General features: G+C 39.0%; 1 protein-coding gene and 1 long non-coding RNA gene across 2 annotated transcripts in view; one reads left to right on the top strand and one right to left on the bottom strand.

Moving 5' to 3' along the window:
• The window catches only part of LOC126485140 (kinesin-like protein KIF14), a 251,822-nt gene that overhangs the window by 191,848 nt on the left and 35,413 nt on the right, over positions 1-24,561 (bottom strand). The window lies entirely within an intron of this gene.
• LOC126485142 (uncharacterized) lies at positions 382-10,146 on the top strand. Its single transcript, XR_007587918.1, has 2 exons — positions 382-1,535; positions 9,914-10,146. It is a non-coding gene; the product is annotated as an uncharacterized LOC126485142 (long non-coding RNA).

The following is a 24,561-nucleotide window of genomic DNA, read 5'->3' as shown; positions in this document are numbered from 1 at the left end:
TAACGAAAAATACACTGAATTGTGATCAGAATAAACAGTTATTATTTTGTAGGTAATGTGTAGTTTTTATTATGATTGTAATCTACTTAATAGTGTGGAAAGCAAAGCTTTTTCGATTGTGGACAAGATAAAAAATAGCCAGTAATCAAAACATTTTAACCACAAAATGTTTTGAGATTTTCGAAGTTAAAATGATTAATCACAATAAAAATATTTAATGACAGTTTGCCGCACTGTGTAAAAACAATACCAACGCAACCATAAAACCTTTTCTTTTTCTTTCATTTGCATGTAGTGAATTGTCCTTTACACCACCACCACAACCACCACCACCACCTAGAAATCCATTAACTATTAGAGATGCAAGGAAAATTAGTAGTTTAGAACTTTAGTGTCTCCACAGATCTGGGCCGAGTGGTGACGTGCGCAACATTTCTTACTACGCAACGGGAAGTTGTGATTGTGCTGAATGATGTAATTCGTACATTCCCTCGCCGTTCCTCCCTTTGAATTATAAAAGTGAACATAAATTTTGCTAAGCTAGTGTCGCTGAACCTCAGATCTTTCCAAACAATAAGTATTCGTACAATTCAAAAGATGTTTTTCAGTCATGGCAGAACGATAAGATTCCGAGAAACATCTAGGTACCGAAATGAGAGATAATTGAAGCCTATAATAAATATAATGCACCATGTTTTTTGTTTTAGGCTACAAATTTAGCAGCAACTAGAGAGAGATCAGTAATACTGAAATTCTAAATTAGCGTATATTCGAAGCTTAGTCTCTCTCCGAAATCTGTTGAGATACTGCGAAGAATTTATTTTCAGTGAAGAATATAGACACCCTTAGAGGCCCTATATACAAGTACTACGAAAAATTTGGCAGAGTCTATTAGTTCGAGGGCTCCGGTGACCGTTTACGGAATTCTAACCTACTGCCAGCGAATATAAATGTCTCCGACGCTAGTATTATAAAAACATCCCCACGTTTCACAGTACCATAAATCTCTTGATGTGCGAGGAACACTTAATAACAGTAGCGTTTGTCTATAGAAACAAGGTAGATTTTCTGAAACAGAGAATACATATAAGGAAGTACAGCAATTCCTTGCGGCATGTTTTTTCGTCGGTAAAGCTGTAGGACGAAAACAGCAAAGAGTTGATTTACATTTTGTATAATCTTTTATTTCATTCTGGATAGTGAAAGAAATTTTGAAAACAAATTTCCATACACTCAATGTATGTCTTTCTTTTTTTTTTTTTAAAAAAAAAAAAGCAAATTTGTATACACTCAATGTATATCTTCGAAAAGCCTGACTACAAGGCAGCCCACATTAAACTGCATCTGCAACGTGGTGACGTCTTCACATTGCGAAACCATGCAGTTACGCGATGAAGTGCCGTGCGGAAAACCGTGTGCACCAATAGCTTCAATATAAATCATCAGATGGCGCCACGAACATATCTACTTCGCGCAGACGTTACCCAAGATGCTGTGGCCGAAGCGGGAAGATACAAAGGAATCGAAATCGTCAGGTGAGTAATTTTTTTTTTACAATCTTAAGATGCAATTAACTATTGTATAAACGTTAACCGGCCTTTCATTTGCCTTGAGTTGTAAGATTTTATTTTCTGCGTCTGTGAATAAAATTTTATTAAACATGATATAATTTTGAAAAAAAAAAATACCGTGGCAATAAGGAACTGACCTGACAGCGAATCTGATTCATTAGTAACTATTTTTTTTTCTTTATTCCTTCTCCGAGACTGATTATATGGTATTCACACCGGATGTTGCGCGACGCATGAAAAAGCTCTGTCGGACATCGGTTGGCTCAAATCAAAATTAAGTTCAGACAATAAACACTGTCGCGTTGTTGTATGTCTAAATAATTCGCACTACTGTACTGAACAATGACGGCCAGTCTTTAAGAACGTAGAGTTTCGTTTCAGCATCACGGAAACAGCAAGTAAAAGTAAAGTCAACATTCATGAGTGATATTCTTGACATAGTTCCTTGAATGAATTGTACACATTGCAGAGAATTCGAAGGTGAAATAACATAACATTCCATGACTTTAAATCAGCAACTTTTTCTTTGCTACCGATACAGAAAAAAAATGTAAAAATACAGAAAACAACATTTCGAAACCACTGAGTCTTCCTCTTGTGTTCGCGAAATAACTTTAAAAAAATCATTTCCCTTTCTAATACTTTTCTCTTAACGAAATTTGCTCACAAGAAAGACACTTCACTCCGTGCATACATCGTCAAATCACACGTTACAAGCAATGAATGGAAACAATATAACGCCACGGAGGTAAAAAAAGAACCTTCATGTATAACACGGCGAAATTAATCGAAATATGAAAGGATTAACATTAGGTTCCGACAGAGAACCTGGATTCACGAAATTCGACGGGTAAGTCACCCTCCTTAAACAAGTTTGCACATTTTCTTCGAGAAGGTGTAATGCAGTATTTAAAAAACCGTTCCATAGGCGTTTATCGGCAATGCGGTCATTTATATCATAGGAGAGATTACTGCACATACGTCACTGAAGTCACGTCCGGTATTTAGGATTATACCTATGTTCGCACTTAATGAAAACTGCTTGGCATTCAAAAAAAATTATTCAAAACAATGCTGTGATAATTTTTTGAAACTTCTGGTTCTTCTTTAAACTCGTTAAATGAGGAATGGCGTTTTTACATTTGGAATAGCCGAAAAGTGTTGCAAGTCATGTAGCATCATTGCAAGTGACTCTTTTTTTAAATAGATATAAGAAGAATCTCATACATTAGACATCTACTGCAGATAGTGTGACACCCTTGATGACATAAAAACCCTGAAATGGGGAACTGTAACAAATAACACGAAAAAATGTCGTCAAAACCAAATTATGTCGCAAATTTAATTGTGCAGAAGACACACTTTCACTTTTGTCCTGACGAAGAAAGGTATACTTGGTGTGCTTTTTAATATAATCAAATATGGTAATGGTTGTGGTACCATAGGGGAAAACATTAATTAATATCAGTTTGAATGTTACAAAATACCACATGACTTGTTGCCTCACTGTAAGAAACCTCCAGATAGAATAAAACAAATGATACAGACAGCAGCATTGTGTGCAGGATATAGCAGTGATCTATTATTATATGAACAAAACAGGCTGGATCACAATTTTTATATAACTTGAATGAAACCAAAAATTACAGTTAAATAAAAATGTGAAGTAGGCTCTTTGACCTGCTGCTAATTAAACCATTACAAATTTTTAAATAGGTAGAGCTGTCCTTAACCTAATGATTGGTTTGACCACCACAATACTTTTCTACGCATGGTTCAATTTGAGGTGGTATGCCATTGCCACATATATCATCTGTCCAAAAAGTTCCAAGATTTATTTGTTCCTGGTGTATAAGTGGCAATAAGGTTGCAGCTTGAACTAATAGCTGTAAACAACAGATGGTAATTCAGCCACCAAGTTGTGAGCAGATAGTGTTCAGTTTGTAGATGTGTGACTTGCATTAACATTACAAATCACAATGAAGCAACAAACAGAACCTCTCTAAGACATTCTCCAGCATATTTTCAGGAAGTGAAAAGTGTCTCCCATGTATATCAACTCCCTAACAAAAACGTCACATGGATGCCTGTCACGACATTACTGACATACAAAACAAAAGCAATTCTATTCTGGAAAAAAATCGTCATGGGTGACAAGACTTGGATGTTATTAATATGAACCTACCACAAAACACGAGAGTGCAGAAATTCATATGAAGGATCAACACTTTGACAACACAACCAACATTCAAGCCAATGTGACGAACGAGTTTAACAACATCCCAAAGAAGGACTCTTCTGACAATTTCACTTGCTTCTAGAAGAGTCTATGTGTTGTATTCAAGTGGAAGGAGACTGTTTAGAACACTTGAAGCATTAAAAGCTCAAACTTAACCTTTTATGTCCCCCCCCCCCCCCCTCTCTCTCTCTCTCTCTCTCTCTCTCTCTCTCTCTCTCTCTCTCTCTCTCTCTCTCTCTCTCTCTCTCTCTCAATCCAGTCTCAAAATTTTTTGGACTGACAAGGTACAACCTGTGAACTGATTGACTCAGCCAATTCTAGAAGCATCTACTGTTCAACAATGACTGTAAATCACAGTGCAGCTTGGCATTTTTTCACACATACCCAAATCATCACCAGAATTGAGAACTAACAAAATAAATTAGTACCAGTCAGGAACTGATACGCCAACTCTTAAATTTGTAGTGTTACACTTAACCCCTAAACAACCAAGCCAAATAATAAAGAAATTTACATTTTCTTCTTACTGTCACCATGCAGGCATATGCCTGATGTGAGGGTATTACAATACCCACATTCAGGAGCACATAACCTAAGGCTATCAGAAGCACATGTTTATTTTTTATAACACAATGAAAAACACATGAATGGTAGTTAAAATATTACAAAGGTAATTTTTTATTTATCTTTGTAAAGGCTGAAAACTGAAATAAGTGAGATTTGTTAGAAAGGGTTTATGAATGGCTACTACACACATATATGGGCTTTCTTTTCCCCTCTAAAAGACACTGCCACCAGTCTGCCAAGCCATGTTCTCGTGGCACCTTGCAGCCTATCATGAGTGAAATGCTGTCTGCCCACCTATTCCATAAAAAAAGTAGGAATAACTTGGTACTAAATGCAAACTGTACAGAGTGTAATCAATCATCTCCCACAGGGATCATTGTTGAGTCAATGCATTAACAGGCAGTCAGGTATCATCATGAATTGAAGCACCATGTGATAATAGAGTCTGTTTTGAATGGATTGATGGAGCCTTTTCAATGTTCTAAAACTTTCTGGTTCATAAAATGTTATTCATTGTGCTATGAAGTCAACAAACAAAACTCTATTCGTGTCTCAAAAGGTAGTATTCATAAGATTCATAAGATTTTTGGAAAAATTACGTACTGTCCACAGAGGTTAAGTCATTATGTTTTTACTTATTTTTTTCTTTCTACACAGTCATATATATTTCCCAGTGCCAAAACGAGTTTCGAGCAACCAGTTGTTGGCTTCATACTGTTGGCTGATAAAAGGAGGAAATTAATGGTGGTGGTTGTTGTTGTTGTTATCATCGTCTTCTTCAGTATGAAGACTGATTTAATGCAGCTTACAATATTGTGAATCTGCTTACTGTATCCATCTCTGTCTCCCACTGCAATTTTTAACCCCCCCCCCCCCCTCCACACACACACACACACACACACACACACACACACACACACACCTCCAATACTGAACTGGTGATGCATTGATGTCTCAGAATGTGTTATATCAACCATTCCCCTCTTTCAGTCAAATTGTGTCACAAATTTCTTGTATCCCCTGTTCTATTCAGTACTTCCTCTTTAGTTACACAAGCTACTCATCTAATCTTCAGCATTCTTCTGTAGCACCACATTTCAAAAGCCTCTATTCTCATCTTGTCTAAACTGTTTATCACCCATGTGTCACTTCCATACATGGTTACATTCCAGACAAACACTTTTAGAAAAGACGTCCTAACTGTTAAATCTACATTCAATGTTAACAATTTTACTATCTTCAGGAATGTTTTTCTTGCCATTGTCAGTCTACATTTCATATCCTTATATGCTCTCTACTCTGTCCACCATCCTTTTGCTGCCAGATAGCAAAACTAATCTACTATTGTAAGTCTCGTTTCCTACTCTAATTTGCTCAGCAGCACCTGATTTAATCTGACCATTACCAGCATGAGCTGAAAGGTGTGAATATTACTGAACTATCAGTTTAATAAGTCAAGGTTGCAAAATACTAACATGAATTCTGTACAAAAGAATGGAAAAACTGACAGAAACCAACCTTGGGGAAGATCACTTTGGATTCCTGAAAATGTAGGAACATGCAAGGCAACGCTGACCCTACAACTTATCTTAGCAGATACGTTAAGGAAAGGCAAACCTACATGTATAGCATTTGTAGACTTAGAGAAAGCTTTCGACGCTGTTGACTGGAATACTCTCTTTGAAATTCTGAGGATAGTAGGGGTAAAATGCAGTGTGCACAAGATTATTTGCAACTTGAATGGAAAGCAAATGGCAGTTATAAGAATTAAGGAGCATGAAAGGGAAGCAGTGGTTGAGAAGGGGGTGAGACAAGATTGTAGCTTATCCCCAATGTTATTCAACCTGTATATTGAGCAAACAATAAAGGAAACAAAAGAAAAATTTGGAGAGTATGAATTAAAATTCAGGGAGAATAAAAAAAACACTTAGGTTTGTCATAGGCAGCAAAGGACTTGGAAGAGCAGTTGAATGGAATGAAGAGTGTCTTGAAAGGAGAATATATATTAAAAAAAGAGAGAGAAGAAGAAGGAGAAGAAGAAGAAGAAGAAGAAGATAACAGAATACACTCACATTACATCAGGCAATGCTGAGGGAAACAGATTATGACTGAATTAGAGAGGATACAAAATGTAGACTGGCAATGGCAAGAAAAGTATTTCTGAAGAAAATAAATCTGTTAACATAAAATACAGATGTAAGTGTTAGGGAGTTTTTTCTAGAAGGATCTGTATGGAGTGTAGCCATGTATGAAAATGAAACATGGACGATAAACAGTTTAGAAAAGAAGAGAATAGAAGCTTTTGAAGAGTGGTGCTACAAGAGAATGTTGAAGATTAGATGGGTAGTTCATGTAATTCATGAGGTGGTGTTGAATATAGAATTGGGAATAAAAGAAACTTGTAGCATAACGAGACTAGAAGAAGGGATCGGTTGAGAAGACACATTCTTAGATATCACCAATATAGTACTGGAGGAAAGTGTGTGGGTTAAAAATTGTAGAGGGAGACCAAAAGATGAATACAGTAAGCAGATTCAGAAGGATGTAAGGTGCAAGTTATTATTCGGATAAGAAGAGGCTTGCAGAAGATGGGAGTGGCACGGCAAGCTGCATCAAACCAGTCTTCAGCCTGAGAACTACAATAACATCATTACCAGATGGAATAGTTTTGTCATGGCTGGCTCTCCCAGTCCTGATGGAATATTGTCTACTCCAGGGGCCTTGGTTCAACTTAGATCTACCACTGCCCTGTCAAATTTTTCTTGCAGTATCATATCTCCCATTCATCTTCATCTATGTTCTATTCCATTTCTATAATATTGCCTTCAAATTCATCTCCCTTGAAAAGAACCTCTGCAGACTACCACCACCTTTCAGTTTTCCCTTCTTTGCTTGGTACTGGTTTTCCATCTGAGCTCTATTCATACAGCTGCTTCTCTTTCCTCCAAAGCATTTTCCTGTAGGTGGTATCTATCTTTACCCTAGTGATATATGCTTCTAAATCCTTACATCTGTCCCCTAGCCATTGCTGCATAACCATTTTGCACTTTCTATCAATTTCTAATTTTTAGATTTTTATTTCCTTTTGCCTGCTCCATATCTCTTGTGTTACCCAAGGGTTTCTATGAGGCCTCGTCTTTTTACCTATTTGAGCCTGTGCTGCCTTCACTATTTCATCTCTTAAAATTACCCATTCATCTTCTTCTGTGTTCTTTTCCCATGTTATAGTCAATCGTTGCCTAATGCTCCCTCTGAAACTCTCAACAAACTCTCGTTCTTTCAACTTATCCAGGTCCCATCCCCCCCAGAAATGTCTTACAGTTTAAAATCTGGTTCCAAAATCTCTGTCTTACCATTACATAATCAATATGAAACCTTTCAGTGTCTCCAGGTCTCTTCCATGTATACAGTCTTATTTCATGATTCTTCAACCAAGTGTTAATGATGATTAAATTATGCTCTGTGCAAAATTCTGCCAGGTGGCTTCCTCTTTCATTCCTTTTTCCCAATACACATTAACCTGTTATTTTACCTAATCTTCCTTTTCCTACTACTGAATTTCGGTCCCCCATCCAATTAAATGAATCACTACAGAACTACATAATCTGAATTAACTATCAACATAACCATAAAAAATAATAAAATCCAATGTAAAGGCACATCCCACAAACCATTTCCAGTGTTCTGTCAACAATACTGAAAACAAAGGTAGGCAGCATTTGAGATATTGTAATCCAAGTAAAATTGTCTCGTTCTATTAATATGCACATATGAGCCAAAACATTAGGACCACTGCCTACTGCGAGATTAAATACCACTTGATAGTGCCGCAGCTGACACAGTAAGCAAAGTATATAAGAAGAGCAGACGCAAATGGGTTATCATCCTAACAACAATACTGGCCACAAATGGGGAAATTTACTGACTTGAGCAATTTTGATGAAGGGCAGACTATTATGGCACAGCACTTGGTAAAGACCAAGTCAGGAACAGGGAAGCTGACTGGCTGTGTGCTACTGCATAAGCATCCATTGAAAGTGATTCATGGATGGCGAATGAAATCATGATTAGGCACTAAGATATTTAACGTCCATGTCTCATCACGGAACATGGAAGCCAGACCCAATGACATTGTCGATTACAACTACTGAGGGCACAGTATCATCAAAACTGGACGATAAAAACAGACTGCTTGGTCATATGAAACATTTTTCTCACTAGGTCGATGGTAGTGTCCAAATACTGTGTCATCCAGGTGAACTACAGCTTGAGATGTGCACTGCATCATGGATTCAGGCCGTGGAACCCATTATTATGCCATTGGACCTGTAATAATAATCAAAGACACTGACAGTTGTGTACTACTTGAGCATTATTACAGACTGCCTGCATCCCTTCATACTGATGTATTCCCCAAAGGCAATAGCATCTTCTAGCAGGGTAAGTGTCCATTTCACAAGGCCAGAATTGTGCGACAGTGGTTTCAGGAACTTAACAGTGTACCCACAATGTCTTGGCCACAAAATTGCCTGACCTGAACCTGATGGAACACATTTGAGATGCTATCGGATGTCAGCTCCACAAATCGCCAGCTCCTAATTTACTGGAATTTCGTGACTTGCGAATACACATCTGGTGCTACGTGCTTCCAGAAGCTTACCGAGGGCTTGTCAAATTCATGCCACACAGAATCACTTCTGTTTTGCATTCTGAAAGTGGGCAATATGCTATTAAGCAGGTGGTCATAATGTTTTCATTTGTAAGTGTGTGTTTATATTCACAAAAAGAATATCTGCTTTAGCTGATATTGTTACATGGTACAGTAATGTAATATGATTTTTTAAACAATTTTAGAACACTTTAAATTTCAGCATTTGTAATGAAGAGGAGGGATGGTGGGGGTGCGGAGAATGGTACATAGGCGCACGATGATGTGGCTACATTAAACAAGGAAGTTCCCCTGTCTCAATGTTTGGAAGAAGAATCTAACTGAAGTATGTAACTTCTTGTTGGTGGGGGAATGTTAGGTATGTACCACGTTTACAGACTCACAGCAAACTGGGTAAATGAAGAGGTGGCTGCGTCAGCAGAAACAGTAGTGGCAAATGGGATGTATGATGCCCTTGTCATGTCACTGGTGTTGCAGTGGCAGTGTAGTAGGATTCCCCTTGTAAACAGCAAGCTAAATTTTTAAAGCCTAGAACAAAAGATCTGTAAACTATGAAAGAGAAAATATTATTCATAGTAAGCAGAAATGCTGCAAACTCAAGTATAGATCAAATGGGAACACATATTTCAGGTAATAACTTAAAATTTTAACTTTTCATTTATGTATTTAATTTCAAGGTTCAAAAATCATGTCTGCACCACACAGGCAATATATTGTAGTGTACAGCACAGGCAGAAAGCATTGTGGTAACTACACATCAGGCATTTAGTTGAGAATAATGTTTCACTTGTATCCTGGTTAGCTTGAATATAAGCAATTTGTAGTTGAATGGTATCAGAAATGTTAACTATTTTATCTTCTTTTCAGATAAGCAGACAAACCAGAAGAGGACGACATCTACATGTTGCAAACCATCATCAAAAAGCGAATGCTGCCAATCGTGCAAACCTCCATGCAAGTGTAGGAGGATTGTAATACGACCACTCATGTTTTCATATTACACAGATTTGATGCATTAAACCAAAAATTATGTTTCATTATCTGCTGTATAATTTTCTACGGATAATATGAAACTTAAAGAATATAAAGAATTAATAATTCATCATTTTATTCTTTGTCCTTTTTAAGATTTATTTGTATTTAAGTTTCAGAAGCATACATTTATGGAAAGAGAACTGTAGGGAATGTATTCTCTGTGGAAAAATAGAAAATCAGTGTACATTTACTCAATACAGGTAATACACAATTCAAGTAACTGCAAGCAACATAAAAGACATAATTCGCTAAATATAAGGAATAATCTGCTTACTACAAAAACTACCGGCTGAATCCAACATTGCTGACATAAATGTCTCCTATACTGAGATGTTATTTTTTCTCAAGATGCTTGAGAATGTTTCAACACTGCTGCAAAACTTATTGCGCATTATAAACATTGGATAAACTTTTAGGCAATGTCCTTGGTTTGTTTGTTTGTGTGTGTGTGTGTGTGTGTGTGTGTGTGTGTGTGTGTGTGTGTGTGTGTGGTTGTGTGTGTCCCTCATACTACTTCGATCTGAAGGAGGGCATCAACTAAAAGAGAAGTATGAGTCTCAACTTCATGTGCGAAAATGATGAAAGCTAAAAACAATGAATTCAAGTAAGAAAGCAGATGCAGGTTCAAGTCTTGGCCATTGAATAAATTTTAATTCATTTCTTCAGCTTCCATCATTACCTTAGCAATGTCTTCAATCGTGTTTATGTTTCTCATCAACCACTCAATGCATCAATATGTGCGAGTTATTATCTCTACTCTTCCTGTATGAATAACTCACCAAAGACTCTCCGTTACCACATGTATATGGTTTGCTAAATAAACGGTAGTTTTAAAGAATTTACTTTGAAGCAAACAGTTAATAGTGACACTTAAATCCAACAGTTGCACAATTCAGTCAATATTAAATAATATTTGCGTAAGTTGATATGTGAATATTGCAACAAGCATCACCTCTGCACCTTGTGAAAATTGCTACTCTATCACCTTTAAATTTCCAAACTACAATTCGAATATATGAATTTAAGTAGTGGTAGAATCATAGAACTCTAACAATAAAATCAGTGTACCAGATTATACAATAACATTCAATTGCTGTAAAATGAAGTATATGGTGCCCCTGGTACCAGTGGAAGTTGCATCATGTGTCTGTGCATCAGTTCATATTAACTCACACTTATAGTTTGGTCTCAAAAATTCATCACTTGAGACATCACAGTATCTTCTACCATACCTAAAAGTCTTCCACATTTTCAGTTGCAATCCTGTGTAAATCACACACTTCATTTTGGCTTTTTTACTGTATTATATCTCTGACTTCTATAACAATGATCAGTGATGAAACACTTGTTTATGAAACTGAAGTCACACAAAGCAACCTTTGAGGCTGCTGTTAACTGAAAGATAAACGTGGCTAGGCTAATATTTCGTATGTATATATTTTACATAACTTGGACTATTAAAAATTTCTTGTTGTGGACTACCTGTAATGTTATTAAGAAATCAAGTTTATTGAAACTATTACATACTTGTTACTTAAAACTGGCCAGGTTTTTTAAATATCTTGCATAGTCTCCATATTTCCAATGCTCAAATCAGAGATAACTTCAAATCAGTATTTCTTTAGTATAGGAAATGAAAATAATGTAATGTTATGGCATCAACGGATTCAATTTTTGTCTTACATAAGGAGTAGATTCAGTTAGTCCAACAGTGGAGCTTTTTTTCCACATTATAATAATTTAAGCAATCTCGTGGTAATGTTTCCACCCTCCAAATAGACGCTAACAGATGGGGGCTGTGCTGTAGTTAATTTTTTCAGAAATATATCAGATAACTCAACACTGAACAAACTGAAAAGCCATATACAAAGGAGACACTATGGAACAATTTCTAAGAAAAATGGTGTCATGTCAATGAGCGATGTACTTACAAAATTCTAACACCACCAAAGGTTTTGAGTGAAATTAACTTACAAATGTTACATTGAAAATATTTCAAGTACTTTCATTAAAATAAATGAAGTATACTATAGTTTCACACTCATGTGTGAACAAGTCAGGAAGTAAGAACTTTCCAAAATAGTTTACAATGGAAATGGCACAAATTTGAACATGATATCTGCCAATTCCATTTCCTGTTCCTTGACTGACATGCTTCAGATATGGCACTTATCCTTGGAGGAGCTCATGAGCAGCATTGCTACACACACACACACGCACGCACGCACGCACGCACGCACGCACGCACGCACGCACGCACGCACACACACGCGCACACACACACACACACACACACACACACACACACACACAGAGAGAGAGAGAGAGAGAGAGAGAGAGAGAGAGAGAGAGAGAGAGATGTATTTGAGGCAGTACCACTCACTGGACAGGACCACGTCACTGTGATGTCAACGAACTATTGCTTAGCTGAAATGCAGTCATCCTTGGTTTCATAATTTGGGGTTTTGGAGAACTCTCTGGGCTGTACCACTTATGCAATAGCTTTTGCTGTTAAATTGAATTTGTTCCAAAACAATAATTTTGTGGTTTTGAGTTATTTGCTTTATTCAAAAATGACAACTTACCTCCTATTCTAGTCAGTGACCCAGTGAAAAGTTCTTTAGCACCCATGTATGCATGTATGGTATTCTGCCTTATGGCAGGTCTTGTCACGTATTAAGCCTCTTCCACTTTTGTCTGTCCATAGCCAGTCTTTTCATTTCTGAATATTTGCCTCCTTCCATATTGTCCAGCATTTGATATCTTCTTTTTCCTCTTCCCCCTTTTCCCTCCACCATTCCTTCTATTCCTTCCTTCAATAAACAGTCCCTCCTCAAACAATGTCCAACCCATTTCCGTTTTCTCTTTCTGATGACTTTCAGCATGTTTCTTTCTTCTCCAACTCTTCTTAATACTTTCTCATTCCTTACTCATCTTCCCCTTTCACTTTTTCCATTCTTCTCCATATCCACATCTCTAGTGCCTCCAATGTTCTTTCATCTTCCTTCCTCAATGTCCAGATCTCCGCACCATATAGTGCAATGCTCCACATGTAACATTTGGCAAGTCTTTTCCTCAGATCTTTGTTTAGTGGTCCACAAAGTGATTTCTGTTTCCTCTTGAATCCTTCTTAGCACCCATAAAATTTAGTAATTTTATTCCACTATGGCTCTACAATAATGAAAATCGTGAAGCTGGCAATATTTCACAGAAATTGAGGATGACTGACAATATTCGCACTAAAACAAAACAAGAATTACTTGTCCCTTAAATGCAAAGTGACAGCCATAAAGATGCACATTCTCTGGAGACAGATTTATGTAAGCCATTCAGATACACATTTACAGACCTGGTATATTTTGTAGAGGAAGCATTATCTAAGTTTTGTGTTCCCCATCACAATGAATCAAGTGGCACCAAGAATTTGACACAGCACTCTTATATACAGTCATGAGTTAACTTTTATTCTTCTCCAGTATTTGAATATTTAGATGTTATGATCACAAGCATTTCAGGATAACCACAGTTATACACAAATGTTTAGAGAATGAAGAATGTAGAATGACGAATTTCTATATAATTCTTGACCTAAAAGCTAAATCCCCATTAGTAAACCCAAATTTTGTCGTCTCTGTTCATCATTATTTGAAACTGTTTAGTAGACATATTGTACTTCTCGAGAAATCCAGTCAATGTTGGTCAATGAGATAAACAGTCTTCGAATTCCATATGGACTTGCGTAAGGAAATCCGATCAAAAAGGAGACCGTTTTGATATGAATGATGGAGCTCAATACTTCATGATCTCAAGAATTTGAAAAATGTAATAGAAAATTAGAAAAAAATATAATGGCATATAAAATTTCAACATTACAAACTGCATATTACTAAAAAACTACACAGTCAAAAAGGCAGGCCTATCTTTATTTTGTTACTAGGATTTTTGCTGCAAAGACGTTCTTTATTAATATGTCATGTCAAATCAGGTGCTCAGCCAAATTTATTGCTCCAACAAGATAATATTCTTCCATTTATTTCTATTATAGTATTGCTTATTGGACTTTCATCAAATCTACGGTTTGTGGAGACTTCTTGCTTCTACTTTTTTACTTGTGAAACAAAAAGTTTACCTTTTCACAGCACACTTTACATACCACTGTACACTGCCTAGCAGAGGGTGCATAGTATACCAGATTCGTGCAGAGGTTTCCACTGAACGGATGACTTCATTAGTTCACTACCCACAGAAGTGAGTACAGGAGCAGATGATGCAAGTAAATGCTGTTTATTTTTCTACCCTACCAGTAGTACACACACACACACACACACACACACACACACACACACACACACACACACACACACACAGAAATTGTCTCTCTGCACTAATGCCAAACTCAAAATACATGACAAATCGTACAGCGTCGACAGATCACCCTTGGTAAGAGTGAAGACAGAGAGAGAGAGAGGTCAACACCACCAGTTGAGGTAAAATGGTTGTATATCACAACCAGTTGAAGTAAAATGGCTGTTACTAAGATGATAATCTCAAATCAAATTAAAGTTGAGGCATTACAAAACATTTATCAAAATAGTCTCTTCAAATGATGAGAAAAGCAGGGCTGACAGGAGTGTTGACTTAGATAGGAAGGTAATACAATATACAAAACAATCTGCCCAGAGATCGTAAGTAGCCAGCTTAGATTAAGAGGGAAGAAATGTATCAAAATAATGACTACTAAGTTGTTAGTCTTGAAATATACACATTTATGCAATTGTCTGCCAATGATTGTGTGAAGATCTTGAAAAATAAAAAGTTAAATACATATTGCTCCAAATCTCTACTTTTCTTTCACAGCTCTGGTCTTCTTTTGGATGTGTGCTGAAGCTTTTGTGCGTTTCTCCTACATTTATTACAGTGAATAATATCCTCAACTTCTTACACATCTCTTATGTTACAATTTGTATGCAGCACAGTTTGGTCAGATAACATACCTGTACCTAAATCTCTTCTAGTCAGTGGTACAGCTGCTTACATGTGGCAACACAATGAGTGCTGACTTGTCTTTAGTGCTATCAAAGAGATACTTAGAGAAGGTCTGCTCTATATTCACAATGATGTGGGAAATACAGAAAATAACTTTAACTATTCAGATTAAATATAGAAATTTTCCACCCACAATGATCAAACCATTTTTCTGTACAATTGTAAGTTCTAATACATCAATTACTCATGTATGTGACAAGCCCAAAGAACTCTTATTACAATATCAGCTACCAAATGACAAAGTCAGTTCTTTCACAGAAGCATCAAAAGACACTTATCCAGTCATTTCTCACTCAGATATGGATATGTTTCTATAAGATTGGCATCAAGACTACTAGCATGTTTTGTCAACAGGTACATCATCAGAGATCAGAGACATATTTTTGCAGGTCAAATTTTGAAAGAACGCTTTACATCTAAAGGTCTTTAACTAACTACATTTCCTTGTGGATATGACATCCCAACGAGATAAGCTTTATAGGTGAAAAATTACTATCATTCAAGACGATGCTAATGAATGGTGTTATGGCATTTCCAACGTACTCAACAGTATAGTTATTAGTCCCTTTGTACTCGCAATCAGTGAGCTAATAAAAGAGTTTTGTGGGAAATATGGATAAAGTCGGGTCAAGAGCTGTGACATTGTTACAGGAAAAGAATTATGTGGAACCATGAACTGCATGTGTTGATAAAAAAAAATGTAGAATATGCATAAGTGAAGGTAAAGGTAAAGTTGCAGCAGGAAGCGTGCTGTCAAAGGTACTTGCAAAATATGAAAAAGGAGCAGAGGATTTACCTCATAATTCTTCCTTTCCCACCCTCCTCCTGCAACAACGCTACACTCCGATTGAAACTCCTCTGTGATTGACGGATCACTGGTGAGAGACAGGGCCATATTACCGGCATGCAGTCAGCCATACTTCATAAGGCGCTGCATGTACTTACAAAACAGGCAAGACAGAAAGAACTATGAATGGCTGTAAGCTAGCTCCTGCCACTCAATTCGCTGAAATGTCAATCACAGAGTAATTTTAATTGCAGTATAAGAAAGGATACCATAAAATTAAAAAAGTCATTCAATGCATTATTGGTAACACGGACAAATAATACTAGTTCCAAGTATAGTAAAGCGAGAGTTTGGCATCACATTCAATGAAGCAACAACTGTTCCATAATCCCACTTCCACCATTTGATTAAATAATGACCTTTTGCTCACACTTGTTTGCACAATCAGATTATTAACACAGAGAGGTCTTCTTTATCATTTTAATGCTGTCTGTTTTTGATGGTCTCAGGAGGGCACAATGGTACAGGTTTGCACCAAAATTGTCTGGAAGAGACAAGTATCACATTTCGCACTGCATGGATAATCACAGTAGTTGTTCTTGCACTATCATGTTAATATCTTGTTCTTAGACTATTGTGACATAGGCTTCAGAGGATTAAGCTTCCTACCTGGCTTTTCTGTAGGACCACCTTGGCAAAGTGTAAGTGGATCTCAAATGTGGTATTGATAAAATTATCAGGTAATGGTTGCAGTCTCACAAATCTCTGTGGTCATGCTATTTTATCACAGATGCAAGGTAGGACTGCAGAGCATTAAGCTGATTGTCGAGAAGGTGCAATGGCTGGCACTAAAATGTGTTGGAGTCTCTGTACTCATCGGACAAAGATTAAAAACCTTGAGGAGCTATTCCACTAGTTGACCTCAACTGTTTGTCTTCTAGCTGCCCAGCAGGATAAAGGGAAAGGTAACCGATGTAACAACTTTTCTATCTCTTGATGGGATATATCTCTACCTGGCAAAGGTATCAGTTGCACATCATTAGTGAGGCAGTAGTTAGAGTCAAACGACTATACAGCTTCAATTGTGATGGCCAGTAGCAAATTTAAAAGCGGATGATGGTACCAACGTGCAGGTTTCATCCAATAACAACTGTACAACTGCCGTATTACCCATATCACAGGTAGTTGTGCTGTAGGCGAAGATTTGAGACTGAGGAGTACTATGATCGTAGTTTTGGCTTTACATCTTTCAATTTCTTTCTCTTCTTTTTTCTTTAGGAAATTTTGAGTCTTAAGGGGACGAGGAAATGGGGCCTTGCCAGACTGTACATCCGTTTAGCAGCACAAACTGACTGTTCAAATGCCCACTGCTCTAACTCCTTTCTCCCACTGATATGTCCTGGGCAGGGGCATCTTCTCTCCAGAATGTGAAAGAAAGATGAAGGGCTCCAGCTGGGTTATCAGAGGGGTATCCACTGACATATAAGTGGTATTCAAAAGCGATAACTTCTTCCTCAAACAGTTTATTGACTTTGGAAGTTTTTCACGACTTTGAACAGGGGAGGCCCTAGCTGCAACTTCTCAAAATTGTGGTCACATCCACTGGATGAGGTCGTTCATATTTTTTACGTGCTTCTATAGATGATCAAATGTCTTGTTCCTTTATCTTTTTTTTTTTTTTTTTTTTTTTTTTGGGGGGGGGGGGGGGGGGCACACTTGTGACCAGCACAGGTGATGGTATCAGCAGTTTGCAAACAATGGAGGTTGTTCACAAGATCTATCATTGTGAGCAGTTCTGCTACAGTTTTCACAGATGGGTTTGGAAGTACAGCAGGACAATATATGACCAAAACAGAAATATCTGAAGCACCTCCTCATGGGTGGCAGGATATAAGGTTTAACATGAAATCTAGAAACACCAACTTTTCCTGGTAAGAAGTGTACTTCAAATGCCAATATGAAGGCACAAGTATCAACTCTGTTTTACTTTGGCTGCCTTCTGCATGCACTGTAGGGTGTTCCAGGTAGAGGTATATGAAACATTTGTTTATATTTTAGTACTTATTAAGGTCTATAATTTTATTTGTCCAACATTGTACACTACAAAGGACTTCAAACATTTTTATGCATGTTAGTACATTTTAACTTGGGCACAGTTTGTAACTTGACAGATACGAAAACGGTACTCCAATTCTCACCACTTATTCATAAGCATGACAGGTGTTATGGCCTCTACTGCAGTGTAGATCTGTTGCCTCAGATCTATCAGATCTCTTATCTTTGTTTTGTAAACAATGTTCTTGATAAACCTCCACACACTGAAATCCAGCAGCATCAGACTGCAAGATAGAGTGCGACAGGCAATGGGGCACCCCCTTATGACCTAACTGGGGTGGGACATGAGCCTCCTGAAAACTGACATCAGGAGGCTTCTGTGGAACAGCATAGTTCACCAACAAATTGAGATACGAGTGCCCTGTCACAGTAGATGTCATAAAAATTGACCAATCACACCATGTTAATCCAATCCAATAACACATTAAATTTTGGTGTGACCCTTTCCCATTCATTCACTTCTCTGGAGTCTCACTTCTCGATATTCGACAATTATGTTGGTTAACATTGCCGCAGATGTGGAAGGTAGATTCATCACTGAACAGCACTGCATTGAGGTAGTTATTTCCATCTATATGATGCAACATTTCAACAACAAAATCACATCGTTTGCAGTCATCGTCAGGCTTAATGTGATGCAGAAGTTTGTCAGCACAAAACCAGAGACATTTGTGCACAATGTCACGCACAGTGAAACGGGAGATGGCTAGTTCCCTACTAGCTCATCTAATGGATTTACATGGGCTTCTAGAGAATGCTTCGTGCACACTTACCATGGTCTCTTCATTCAGTTGCATTTTAGCAAGTTTTCCAGCATCTGAAATCAAATTTCCCATTTTTCGAAAAGTTCTGTTCCACCAATAAATGGATTTGTGCGTGGGAGGATCCACATTCCACTCCCTTTTTTGCTGAACGAGTGTTACAGATTTTAACTCTACTAATCATAGCACACACAGCACCATTCTTTGTGTTGGCCACTTGCTGACTGTTGAGCACATCTACCTGCTGTGCAGTAAGTATTTGAGCTCATGCACGTACATGCACAATATGACTCAGTGTCATTCACCAAATGGTGAGGATCACATCCTGGAGTGTGTCTATCAATTGCGTTTTTACCCAGCAACATAAAATGTTGAGTTATTTCATTATAAGAATTTGTGTGTACCTCTAGCCCAGACACCCTGTATTAAGAGAATGATTTGATATTGTTTAGGGTGCAAAAACAACTAGGGTCATACGCGCCCATGTCAAAAGTGTAAAGACAAAGAGAGAAGTTAAAAACGACTGCACATCAATCCCAATTGATGGAAGAGAACACAGATAAAAACAGGGACATGAAGAAAGGTCTAGAAAATATGCCATAGAGAAACGGAGGTACAGAACTAAAAATTAAATGGCCTTCGCCATTTTGCTATGACAGATAAAAAGTACAGCATGGTCGACAGCACACACATCATTCACTAAAACAGCCAATAACTCAGACGGCAAACACAAACTGGAACGTAAGCGTTTAAAAAAAAGGGCATTCCGTCAGGAAATGGCAGACAGTTAAAAGTTGGGCACAATGAGCACAAAGTGGTGGGGGAGCACCACTTAACAAATGGCGATGGCTAAAAAGACGGTGCCCAATAAGCAACCTAGTTAAAATGACCTTCTTGCTGCGAGAGGGACGATATGAGGTCTCCAAGCCGCTGGGAGATGTTTAATAACCTGGAGCTTGCTCTCATGAAGTGAGGACCAGTTGTGATGCCACAGTGACACTACCTGCTGACAAGAGATCATCGGAGGGAGTGTAAGAACTAGCAGGCTGAGATACAAGGACTCCAGCCTTGGAGGCGGTGGCGGCAGCAGCAGCAGTCTCGTTTCCTGTCAGACCGATGTGACCAGGAACCCACATAAACGTCACAGTGCTTCTATCAGGAGTTAGCAAGTGACAGCTTTCCTTGATTCATTGCACTAAGGGATGGATGGTGTGCAGTGCACAGAAGATTCGAAGGGCACTGAGAGTCTGAGCAGGTGATGCAATTGAAAAGCTTGCATCACTGGATATACTGTATGGCCTGATACAGGACGAAGAGCTCTGCTGTAAACACTGAATTGTGTTCTGGAAGCCGATACCAAAAAATGTCAGCGCCCATGACAAAGGCACACCCAACTCCACGGTCAGTCTGAGAGCCATCAGTGTACACAAAGGTACTATCACAAAGTTCCATGCAAAGGTAATGAAACTGAAGGCAACAGAGCGAGGCTGGAGTAGTGTCCTTAGGTAGCGAATGAAGACCAAGGTGAACACGGGCCGCCGCATGAACCCACGGTGGAGAGGGGTTCACACCCACCAGGAATGTTGCAGAGAGTGCGAAGTTAGGCTGCCAGAGCAAGAGCCGAAAGCGAAATGCAGGACGTAACAGAGAAGAGGGATGTGCCCCATACTGGCAGACAAACAGCATGCATATCTGCTGTAGAGAAAGTCACGGTGGTCGGACAGAGGTATTTCGACAGATTCTGCATACGAACTCTCAATCGAACAAGTGTAAAAGTCACCAGTGGCCAAACAGATGCCACGATGATGGGTAGTATTGAGATGCCGTATGAGGGACGGACATGCAATTGCATACACAAAACACTCATAGTCTACTTTTGAATGGACAAGGGACCGGTACAAACGGAGGAGTATGGTTCGATCTGCACCCCAGGAAGTATCATAGAGGACACATAGGACAATGAGGGACTGCATGCAGCGGGTTGCCAGATAAGACTTGTGGGAGGACCAAGAAAGTTTCCTATCAAGCATGAGCCCTGGGAATTTCATAGTTTTAATGAACGGAAGAGCGACAGGCCCAAGATGTAAGGAAGGTGGAAGAAACCAATTGCATTGCCAGAAATTGATACAAGCGGTTTTGTCGGTGGAAAAACAAAAGCCATTGTTGATGCTCCATGAATAAAGACGATCGAGACACCGCTGAAGATGCCATTCAGTGATAAAAGAGGACAATGCTCAGGACGGAACCCTGAGGCATACCGTTTTCCTGGATAAAGGTGTCCGACAAGGCAGAACCCACAAATACCTTAAAAACTTGGTCTTTTAAAAATTTCTGAAGGAAATGGAGCAGGCAGCCACAGGACCCCACATGCAGAGTGTACGGAGGATACCAGTCCTCTAGCAGGTGTCGTAGGATTTCTCCAAATCGAAGAACACAGCCACAGTCTGGAATTTTCACAGAAATCCATTCATGACATGGGTGTACAAAGTGAAGAGATGGACTGCACAACAGCGCACTCAAAATCGACACTGTGCAGTGATCAATAAATTGCAAGGCTCAAACCACCATACCAACCGGGCATGAATCATACATTCCATCACAGTTGGCGAGAGAAATGGGGTGGCAGCTAGAAGGAAGGTGTTTGACCTTACCAGGCTTAGGTATGGGTATGAAACTGGCTTCATGCCAGTGTTTGAGAAACGTGTCCTCTGCACAGATGCGGCTGTACATATTAAGCGGAAAGTGCTTGCCCACTAGAGAAAGATGCTGCAACATCTGAATGTGAGCATCATCTGGCCCTGGGGCAGAGGATTGGGATGAAGTGAGAGCACGAGCTAGCTCCCTCATAGTACAGCTGGCTCTGTAGCACTCACAATTCTCAGAAGAGAAGGGTATCGTCCGAGCCTTCTCCACTTGTTTCCGATGGAGGATGGCAGTGTGATAGTGGGAGGAGCTTGAAATCTCCGCAAAATGGCGGCCCAAGATGTTGGGAGATGGCAATAGGGTTTACGACGACATCATGTGCTACTGTCAGGCCAGAAATCGGGGAATGGATCTTTATCCCAGAGAGCCATTGGAGGTTGGACCACACAACGGAAGAGGGAGTGGAACTGTTAAAAGAACTAGTGAATGAAATCCAGCTAGCTTTTTTGCTATCCCGAAGAATGCGACGATACTGTGCACACATCTTGTGGTGTCACCGCCAGACACCACACTTGCTAGGTGGTAGCCTTTAAATAGGCCGCGGTCCGTTAGTATACGTCGGACCCGCGTGTCGCCACTATCAGTGATTGCAGACCGAGCGCCGCCACACGGCAGGTCTAGAGAGTCTTCTTAGCACTCACCCCAGTTGTTCAGCCGACTTTGCTAGCGATGGTTCACTGACAAATTACGCTCTCATTTGCCGAGACGATAGTTAGCATAGCCTTCAGCTACGTCATTTGCTACGACCTAGCAAGGCGCCATTACCAGTCACTATTGACGCTATAAAACATGTACCGTCAAGAGTGATGTTCACCAATTATGCAGGAAGTGCAAGGAATGGAACATTCTGCGGCTGTAACAATAACATTTGTAAGATATTTCACTTGGTCATCACACCTGGGGAAATCTTGTTTGTCGACGGTTGCCACGGAGGAGTAAACCATCCAGTAGGTCTTAGTAACCTGCCATTTGGGTGTGCTCAAAGGTCGGATAGGAGTCAGCAAACACATAGCACATGGTAAATGGTCGCTCGAGTATGTGTCAGAGAGAACAGACCACTTGAGATGATGGGCAAGTTGGGCATTATAGAAGGATAGGTCCAAATGGGAATAGAAGTGCGAGGTGTCTGAAAGGAACGTGGGTGCTCCTGTGTTAAGGCAGAAGAGGTTAAGTTGATTAAGAAGGTCAGCCAAGAGGATACCTCTCTGACAAGTTCTGGTAGAACCCAAGAGGAGATGGTGTGCATTAAAGTCACTGAGCAGCAGAAAGGGTTGAGGTAGCTGCCCAATAAGCTGAAGGAAGTCTGTCCTGGTGATATCGAATGATGGAGGAATTTAAATGGTACAAGAGGGCACACCCACCTTAGGTGATTGTTCGCGCCTCAGATCACACTTCCTGAACATCTGACAGAAGGACAAATTGGAAATTTCGGAGGATAGCAGCTCAGGCAATCACACTCCCTGGGCCTGTTCTGTGCCAGGGGATACATGCGAAGCCTACCCGTCGACCCGAGGCTGCAAATTACACATTACCCAGTCACATGTTACGCACCAAACATGTAGGCCGGCCTTTAGGAGCACACACGGAGGAAAAAGGAAAAGAGGAACTTCAAACGCTAAAGCAGAGGAAGGACAGGAGAAGGGGAACGAAAAAAAGAAAGAAAGAATGAAAGACAGTGGAGAGACTGTTCTGATATCAGCGACTGAGTATGTGGAACACATTTCCAACAACATCCCATACATGTTCCCCAAGGGAGGGGAAAAAGAACAGCAAGAGAACAGATATGCAGCATGGAAGGGAAAAGATTATGCATTAACTGGAGCTCCGCAGTAGCCAGAACTATCTTGCTAAAGAATGACAAGCCCCCTCTGGGAATATTAAGGCTTTTGTGTAGGGTAATAGTGAGAGATATGATCTAGTTGTGTATGGGATTGGTAGATCAGATTGTTTTTTCAGCCACTGCTTTAATTAATAAAGTTTCATTCCACACTTTTTGTAGATTGTTTCGCCAGACTTATCTTCAATATTCCCCACAAAAAACACGGAATTCATTGTTGTAATGAGTCACTATTTGTCCTGGTGCAAAATAAATAATCGGTAAATTAACTGACTCCTTATATCCTTGCATGTCCCAATTTAATGACGAGGAAAACAAGGCAAGTGCAATTACCCAATTTCCCAGAAACTTCGCTCAATGGAAGAGGGGTCAGAATAAGTGAACACATGTCATGTGCCTTTGAGCGAGCAGTGGTGGTAAAGGCCAACGTAGCAGCTTTACAGTTTTGCACCCATTTGAAACCCTATTATTAATTTTATTCTCATTATTCCATTTATCTACCCATGTTTATAGAAGTTTACTACATATTGAAATAATATCCTTATTCATCTATTAATTGTATGCCTGGTGAATACATTAAAAAGATAAAAAGAAGAAAAAGCAAAACAATAAAGTAATGAGAAAATTATTTGGAGCTGTTCACAGTTTAGTGTTTCTTGATTCATAATCGAATTGCAAGTGCCAGTTTTCAGTAATGTGATCTGTTATGCGTGGTTTGCCGCAAAATTATTACCAACATGTGAAATCATCAGCAATATTTCTTTTCCAAGCGTGATCCAAACAAAGAAATGTTACTGTCAAACCTGCCTTTGCGCGGTGCTTATGACAGTCGAAACTTCTCTGTCTCTGATGTTTCTACAGTCAGAATAATTCAAGGGAATGCACCAAGTCTTATTAAAGAATTGATGTAAGAATAAAATATAAGAATTTATATTTGAATTGATATAAGAATGAAATATAAGTTTATCAGAATTTAAAAATATTGTACCATTGAAAACACCATACTCACTCATATTATGTAATGAATGTATGAGACTTATTGTGAAACCCATTGTAATTTTACAATTAATATACTGTCCTTGTATTCCCTAACTCAGGGATTCCCAAAGTGGTCGATATCGACCCCTTGGGGTTGATATCGGTTTCCTAGGGGTCGACATAAACGAAAACTGATTTTGGAGGTCGACGACTAAAGATAGGCCCCCCTTATTCATAATAGTCTGCTAACTTA

Source organism: Schistocerca serialis, chromosome 6 (assembly GCF_023864345.2).
Source record: "Schistocerca serialis cubense isolate TAMUIC-IGC-003099 chromosome 6, iqSchSeri2.2, whole genome shotgun sequence".
NCBI lineage: Eukaryota > Metazoa > Arthropoda > Insecta > Orthoptera > Acrididae > Schistocerca > Schistocerca serialis.
Note: the sequence above shows the minus strand (reverse complement) of the source record. Positions and strands in the feature narration are given on the sequence as shown.